This window comes from Aegilops tauschii, chromosome 4 (genome assembly GCF_002575655.3).
Source record: "Aegilops tauschii subsp. strangulata cultivar AL8/78 chromosome 4, Aet v6.0, whole genome shotgun sequence".
NCBI lineage: Eukaryota > Viridiplantae > Streptophyta > Magnoliopsida > Poales > Poaceae > Aegilops > Aegilops tauschii.
Window position 1 is genome coordinate 127,410,734 of NC_053038.3, and position 7,737 is coordinate 127,418,470.

The 7,737-nt window shown below is 42.4% G+C and overlaps 2 pseudogenes; one reads left to right on the plus strand and one right to left on the minus strand.

Annotated features, from left to right (window-relative positions):
• Positions 1–1,836: 1,836 nt before the first annotated feature.
• Positions 1,837–3,422, minus strand: LOC141021228 (small ribosomal subunit protein uS2m-like; annotated as a pseudogene).
• Positions 3,423–4,408: 986 nt separating this feature from the next.
• LOC141021482 (NADH dehydrogenase [ubiquinone] iron-sulfur protein 3-like) lies at positions 4,409–6,324 on the plus strand (annotated as a pseudogene).
• The last annotated feature ends 1,413 nt before the right edge of the window (positions 6,325–7,737 follow it).

Genomic DNA, 7,737 nt, shown 5'->3' on the forward strand with positions numbered 1-7,737 from the left:
TCAATCCGTATACTCCAAGCGCCGTAACTATCGCACTTTCCGAGCAACCCTCCAATGAAGAAAGTGCAATTGAAACAATCAAGAATGGAAAAATAATTAGACTCCCTCGTCAATTGTTTGGATTGGAATTAGGCTCCTCTACTCTAGTCGTCCTCTTCTATTTCAGGCAGTAGCTCAGCCCGTTCCGGGCCTTCCTTTACTGAATCTATTAGTAGTTGCACTTTTTGACATATGCCTTTATTTAGGCATTGGTTGTAGGCATCCCCTTCTCTTCAAGGAATTTCTGCACCCGGTTCCTGATCAAGTGTTGGAAAAACCGGAATATGATGCTTTCTACTTCAGCAGTAGGGTTGGCCTGAAGCCAGCCCATAGAATAGATACGGGCGTGTTCTACACAGGAGTTCTTGTAGAACATGTTCCAATCAAACCTCTTTCCCTTCGTCTCCGGTTTTCAATACGAACAAGTGTCATCCTCTTCTCCCATCGTTTGGATGGAATACCCACGTGGAGCTGACCTTCACTTTTTAGAGACAGGGGCAAGCCGATAATTTGTAGCCTCCCTGGTTGTTTTCTGGAAATTTCAGTAGAAGTGAAGCCCTGTAGGAGCTCCCTAAGGACTCTAGCTAAGACCTTTTTGAGACCCTGGGTGACTCGCGTGGACTTATCCCCTCTCGGTAAGCCGAAGACCATATCGTCTGCGTAGCGTGCGTAATAGAAGACTACGGCCCCATCCTCTCGGACCATTACCCTTTCAAGCTTGGCATCCAATATATGGAGATAGCAGTGAATGAGGACAGGTTCAATCGGGCTTCCGAGCGGTATTCCTCGCTTCTGGCACGTGTAACTCTTACCTTTTCTATCTACGTGTGGTTTTCATGAAAACCTATTTTATCAACCTATGGACTCCTTTCAATGACAGAGTCTTTGGAGCAAATTGGTTCAAGATTCTAAGGTTAGAAAAGAGTTACCACTCAAGGGAGGAACAGGATATGTGGAAGGCTATCCTGGTGGCTCAAGACTGACCGGTATACCTGGACCAGTCTATATTGAGCCATATTCATCAATTCGTCAGGCAATTTGGCCTCACACAATGTATCCCTGTTCCACCAGACGCTTAATCAACCCTGGAACACAAGAGAACCCTTCTTATCGAAGAGAATTGCGTATTAAACAGATGAGAGAAATAGCCCTAAATATGTGCATCGAGTAAGTCATTACCTTCTATTCGATCTCCAGTATCGCTCATCAAGTACTTGATCAGATTCCTCTTTTTTCTTGCAATTGCAAAGTGGTGGAAAAAATTTGTATTTCGGCCACCATGTCGTAGCCAATTGGCTCTGCCCCGCTGGAGCCATGCTACTTCTTCTTGTTCAAACAGGTTCTCGAGCAGCAGTCAAATTGACTTCCCCTGCTTGAGCGTAATGCCCGCCCCTGGTGTGGTGGAAAAAGCCTCGTTTTCTATTCCTTTTAAAGCTGCTGATGCGAGCTACCGAACAAACAAGATTAGTACAAAAATCCACAACTAGCACTAGCTTTCGTGATTGCTTCTTTCTACCTTTCTCACTCCGGTAATTGCTCCTTCTCCAAAATATCACTACGGACAAGATGAGCTAATAGAAAAAGTTAGGGCAACAGATGATAGCGACTCGCCAGACTCGAACTGGCATAGGCGGATCGGATCAAACGAAATTAGCCTTTCTTCCATCAACAGGAATCGCTTTGATTTCGCAGTTCAAGAGGATGGTGGGGGCAACCTCTCTACATCTGCGGGCCGGTAGGCCAGCCAACTAACTCTTCAAATGAAGAACTGATTACTCCACATCTATGAACCTATCATTCCCCGCCCTTGCCCATTATTTCTTTTTGTATCACGCTAGGACTTTGCCTCTTTTTTTGAGGAAAAATATGGAAGTAGAATCTCCTCTCTTTTAGAGGCGTCTTCCAAATCCAATTTAAGATCAATGAGGTCTTTCAGAGAGCCGCTGCTCTTTCCATTAAATTCTAGGATCTCTTCGATCCTATGCGCAAAAGCAAGGTGTGAGCCCGTGACCCCTCGATCGCTCTCAGAGTCAATCGGCCCAAACCGGGTTATGAGCTCAACGAAAAAAAAGTATTTTTAGAAATTGCCTGCAAAACCGCCTTGCGAGCGTTAGCGTCAGCGCCATCTCCCGATGGATATTTTTTGCGCATCTCCAATAGCGCCTTGGCCCTATTTTCTTCTTCGTCTATTGGGGAAGAAGAAGAGGTGGAGTAGCAGGCGGATCTCATCCCTCCTGCGGACTTCCCCGTACTCAAAGTGACTCTGAGAGATTGCGCTTCTCTACTAATCGCATTCTGTTCAAGAATCACTGTTTTCATGATCGAATGACGAAATAGATATACGAACTGTATAGGATCATTCGCTAGGATGGGATAAGTGATTCTTTTATAGGATTCCCATGGGATCGTAGAATCAACTAAGGATGGAATAGGTATTTGTGATCGATCAGCTTCCAGTATGACCGAAGACTTTCTATCTGCATTCAGAATAACCACACAATCAGGTTGTTGGTTCAACCCAAAATTGATCTTCTTCTTTCTTGAACGGATTTTTTTTATTTGCAAAGAATTGGTCAAAAACGCCCCGATCTTCCATTGAGAATCATCGAAACAATGAGAATTCACATTTCTTAAATAGCTTCTTAAATAGCTCGCCATTTCTTCCGTTATTTCATAAATAAATAAATGATTGGTCTTTAAAAAGAAGGAACGGCCTTTTTGATGACTGGGAGATCCTATAAAATGAAGAGCGTTTCGTAAACAAATCAGTGTCTTGTCTGAATCGAGAATAGCAATTCCATTTCTTGAACCACGGATATAGACTTTGAAATGGTGATCAGCTACCCGACGGCCGAGATGTGCATTCGTACAAAGTAATTTAGTACAGACTATCGAAAGCATTGTCATTTTGCGATTTGAGTTCCGGAGATACATGTGGTAAGTTATGGGTAATGCGGGGGAACTTTAAGACGAGATAGAATACCTAATATGGGAGTGGTTTAAGTGAGAGAATAGGTCCCTTACCAAACCAACTGAGCTATTTGCCATGTTTTTGACAAATGACCTAACTTTGATGTGATGTGCCCGGCTAGCCCGGATCATTCTTAGAGCAGTCGAGGTTACCGGAATTACGGCCTTCCGTACAAGAACTGGCACTATTGTAACTCGCTATGGGCCTCCTGCCTTCTCGAAAGAAACTGGCTTTTGAAGAAATTACTCTATTTTACGCATTTAGTTGAAGCGGATTCAAAGAGCTCTATCGAGCAAGGAAGGAGTATACTATACTGTAGCTGGATAAGCTAGATACCAAAACTTTGATAAAGATTGAGGCAACCCATTTGAGGAAGAACCGGACGGACCCCTGTGGAGATGGCATAAACAATCCTTTGATGAACTTTCTGGTTAACATAGAATCTATTAGTTTTTTCTTCTAATTACTACTACTAACATTATTCAATCTGATATCCAAGAATTTATTAAGCTCATCCCGCAAGCACATGTACACATCTTGGATTTTACCGTCTTAAGATGGAAGAAGATTCGTTCTCCTACCCATTTCTAAGTTAAGCAAGAGATAACTCATAATTTGATATGCACTCGCACCCGCATCTTGGGTCACTGGAACCTGATGATAATTACTCACTCCTTCATCCTGAGAAAGGATCTTGTCTATGAAAAAAAATGGATCACTAGCTTGCGCAGCAAATTGAATGAAACTTTCGTCCGAAGTAAACATTTCAGTCTGGTGTCCGTTATACCATTTAAGGGCATCATCTAAGTTCGAGAACTTTGGATACTTAAAGGCTGCAGCACATGCTAAGTGTTGACTGAGATTCTTTTTTTCCGACAGGTGGTTTTGTGCTTGAGGTTGAGGATGATCGGCAGAAAAGAGTAATAAACTTTTTGACAAATCACGCTCATGAAAATGCAATACACCTGAACGGTAGATTCTACCACGGAAGTCCATGAATGCTGGCAAATAGAATTGATAACCTTCGTATGCTCACGCAAGTCTTATTACAAAATCTTCATAACTAGCCTGCTGCACCTGTTTTAATAATTTATTTAACAGTATGTTATAGCTACAAGCATTATTAATACCTTTGACGTTATTGAAGTAGCACTCCCTCAATATGTCTGAGGCTTCTGTCGGATTCACGCGAGCTAGAGCATTTGGTAAAAGAAGCCCACACTCAACTAAACATTGACGATTCTTTTCCAGAAATCTCAAGAGCCTTTTGTTTATTTCAAACGCTCGAGACTGAAGCCCATTCAAAATATCACACATCTGCTTGTATTCTTTTTTATGTAACTTTATATAGAAGTGGTTTAAGTCATGGGAAGTTAATAGCCGAAAGTGATTCTAGATATCCCCCATGGGTTTGCATAAGTAACCTCCTATCAGATCCGATAATGTATCAGGATCAGACCCCCTCTCTGCTGGTTGCCAATCCAAGGGTTTGCAAAGCATCGGAAGATTGAGTTTGATAGGGAGCAGATTTATGTTCAAATTGCACATAACATAACAAGAATTCTCTATATACCCTTGACCTTTCTTAAGAACCAGCACTGGATCTTCTTTTGTTACTCCCCTATCTGTTGATATATGTAGAACATTTCTTTCAATCATGAATTGGAGCAAGTATTTCCCGATATCATAATGACACTGAATTTTTTCTTTTTCTCTTTTTTGCTAGCACCTTTGGGCTGAACAACATCCTTAACTGATTCTACCTTACTAGTGAGTACTGCTTCCACCTTACCACTACCTGGTGCTTTGTATTGTAGAAACCTTGCTTGTTCTCGCACAGTTGAATTAAGTTGATCTATAAATCTAGCTGCCTTAACTGCGGATGATTCCTGAAGAGTGTTAAATACCAAGCCTAGTACATGAATCATGATAGCCTCAAGCGTATAGATACCACACATCTTAAGCATAGGTAAGCTACTTGGTAGGCAACCCTTTAGATATTGCTTAGCGTTAGGCTGATCTTTATTAATCAAGAACTTTACTATGTTAGGAGTTACTTTAAATAGATTATCCTCATCGAACTTCATTGTGCAATTTGCAATTTGATTCTGTAAATCTATTAATTCAGTATCGGAAAACACACCATTTTGATTCTTCTTTTCATTAATCAACAACTTTCTAACATCATCCTGATACATATCAACATTAGAAGTCTTTTTCGTTTTGTCAATATCCAACAGCTTAGCGTAGTAATCGTTCCAGAACTCCTTAATAATACGTGCATTTTGCAAAGATTTCTCATTCTCAATGCTATCATCATATGTCTCGGAACAATAAAATAGAACCTGCATACTTTTATTTGTTACCCTTACTAAACCGCAGTAAGGATACGAATACGACTGAAATAAACTATTAGAATCTAAATATAAGGAAAGGATCAGAATAAGTACTAATGCTCTGTATAATACTTTTCCCCGAGCGATGGTTTAGCGGATTCAGAATTGTAACCAAGCATCCTGGGTTCTATACCCGATTCAACACTAGAGCATGCAGCCGATCCTGGATACAGAACTATATAAAGTGTGCAGTTTTGGATCTTTATTGGTAGCCAGTCTTTCACTTCTGCCTCTCCACTCCCATGCCTTTCTTGGTCGGACCAACCCAACCGGCGATTTCCGACAAGTCTTTCTGCTTAGAGCAAGAAGCAGAACCAACATAAAGCTTTCTTTATTTTCATTTATGGATAACCAATCCATTTTCCAATATAGTTGGGAGATTTTACCCAAGAAATGGGTACATAAAATGAAAAGATCGGAACATGGGAATAGATCTTATACCAATACTGACTACCCATTTCCATTGTTGTGCTTTCTAAAATGGCATACCAATACAAGGGTTCAAGTTTCGATCGATATTTGCGGAGTGGATCATCCCTCTCGAAAACGCAGATTTGAAGTTGTCCATAATTTACTGAGTACTCGGTATAACTCACGCATTCGTGTACAAACAAGTGCAGACGAAGTAACACGAATATCTCCGGTAGTCAGTCTATTTCCATCAGCCGGCCGGTGGGAGCGAGAAGTATGGGATATGTCTGGTGTTTCTTCCATCAATCATCCGGATTTACGCCATATATCAATAGATTATGGTTTCGAGGGTAATCCATTACGAAAAGACTTTCCTCTGAGTGGATATGTGGAAGTACACTATGATGATCCAGAGAAACGTGTGGTTTCTGAACCCATTGAGATGACCCAAGAATTTTTCGCTATTTCGATTTTGCTAGTCCTTGGGAACAGCGTAGCGACGGATAATTCCGAATCTACATAGGTATAGTCCAGGGGACAAATCAATAGGAAATGCTATTTGCTTCTTAAGAAGAAGAACTTTTTTGAAATGAAAGAGTTTCCACGGGCGTCGGATATCATTTCTTCAAATAAGGAAGAAGTGTTATCGAAGGATTTCCTTCCATTCTTCCTAGTATGGAAGAAGTAAAGAAAAAGTACGGCGTCTCGATCTATACGAAAGGGCACTGGTTTTTTCTTTCGGTTTCATTGATAGCAGAAGAGTACGCTAGCTAGCGGAGCCTGAAAACGCTTGCTTGCGCCCCACCCCTACGGAAACTATTGCCTATGCTTGCTTCTCGCTCAGTGTCAGTAGAAGGGAAGAAAATATGGTCACTCCTTTTAGGAACATGGCGAGCCTTACTTACGACTGTTGCACTTCACTCGCTGCTCGTTCATTCACTTGCTCATGAACTCGCTGCTTCGCCAGAAGCGACTAGTCGCCTCCTTTCCTCCGCCGAAAGATGCTTAGCCAGAAGCGACGAAGGAGGGGAGCTGGGGAAGGCCGACGATGGCAATGAGGGGGAAGCTGTCGTAGAAGCTTTGCCCCTTGCTTTACATAAATTGTTATGAACTTACTAAATGACCTTATTTATTCTCCCGGAACGCTAGCAAATCTAATAGTTCCATCTGCTCTTATTAACTTAAGAACGAAGGCCGCCATCCTTCTTATTCAGGAACCCTTTGTTTGAGGAGGGCGTATCCCCGGGAAGGGGAGAGTGGCCGAGAGGTCAAAAGCGACAGACTGTAAATCTATTGAAGGTTTTCTACGTAGGTTCGAATCCTGCCTCTCCCACTTGTTGTAGACTTAAGAGAGGAGAAAGTAGGCGGAAGCCTAGGAGGGCCAACCGAGCGAAGCTCTTTTTTTTTGCCGTGCCGTGAAGTGCAATTTTCTCGTATGCGTTTTAGAGAGGTTGTCGAAAAAAGACGATCTATAGAGATTCCCCATCTATATCCAATCGAGAATAGAAGTGAGTCGCTTCCGGCGTCGGCTTGTAGTCTCTGCAGTCGGCACACGCACGCGCCCGCCATCATGCCTCCTTGGTTCGGGACGAAGCCAAGCGAGACATACAATAGACGAAGGAAGCACCCACCCAGCAGGAGGGCTAAAACCTGTAGTTTTGAAGTTGCAAACTCCAGCTTCGAAGCTGGAGTGCTTTAGCCCTTTTTTAAGCAAGAATCACCGTCTTGAGCGCCTTGCGTGCTCAAGAACAAGCAAGGGATGAGCGCTTTGTTGCTAAAGCGGATACGTTTTCTTGCTGGGGAAGGCTAGTTTGATCGAGGATTGGAGAAGAGGGAGAGGTGGAATAAAAAGCTCGGGATGGATTTTGGAGTCTTTGTGCGAGCCGTATGCGGTGAGAGTCGCACGTACGGTAAGGAGGG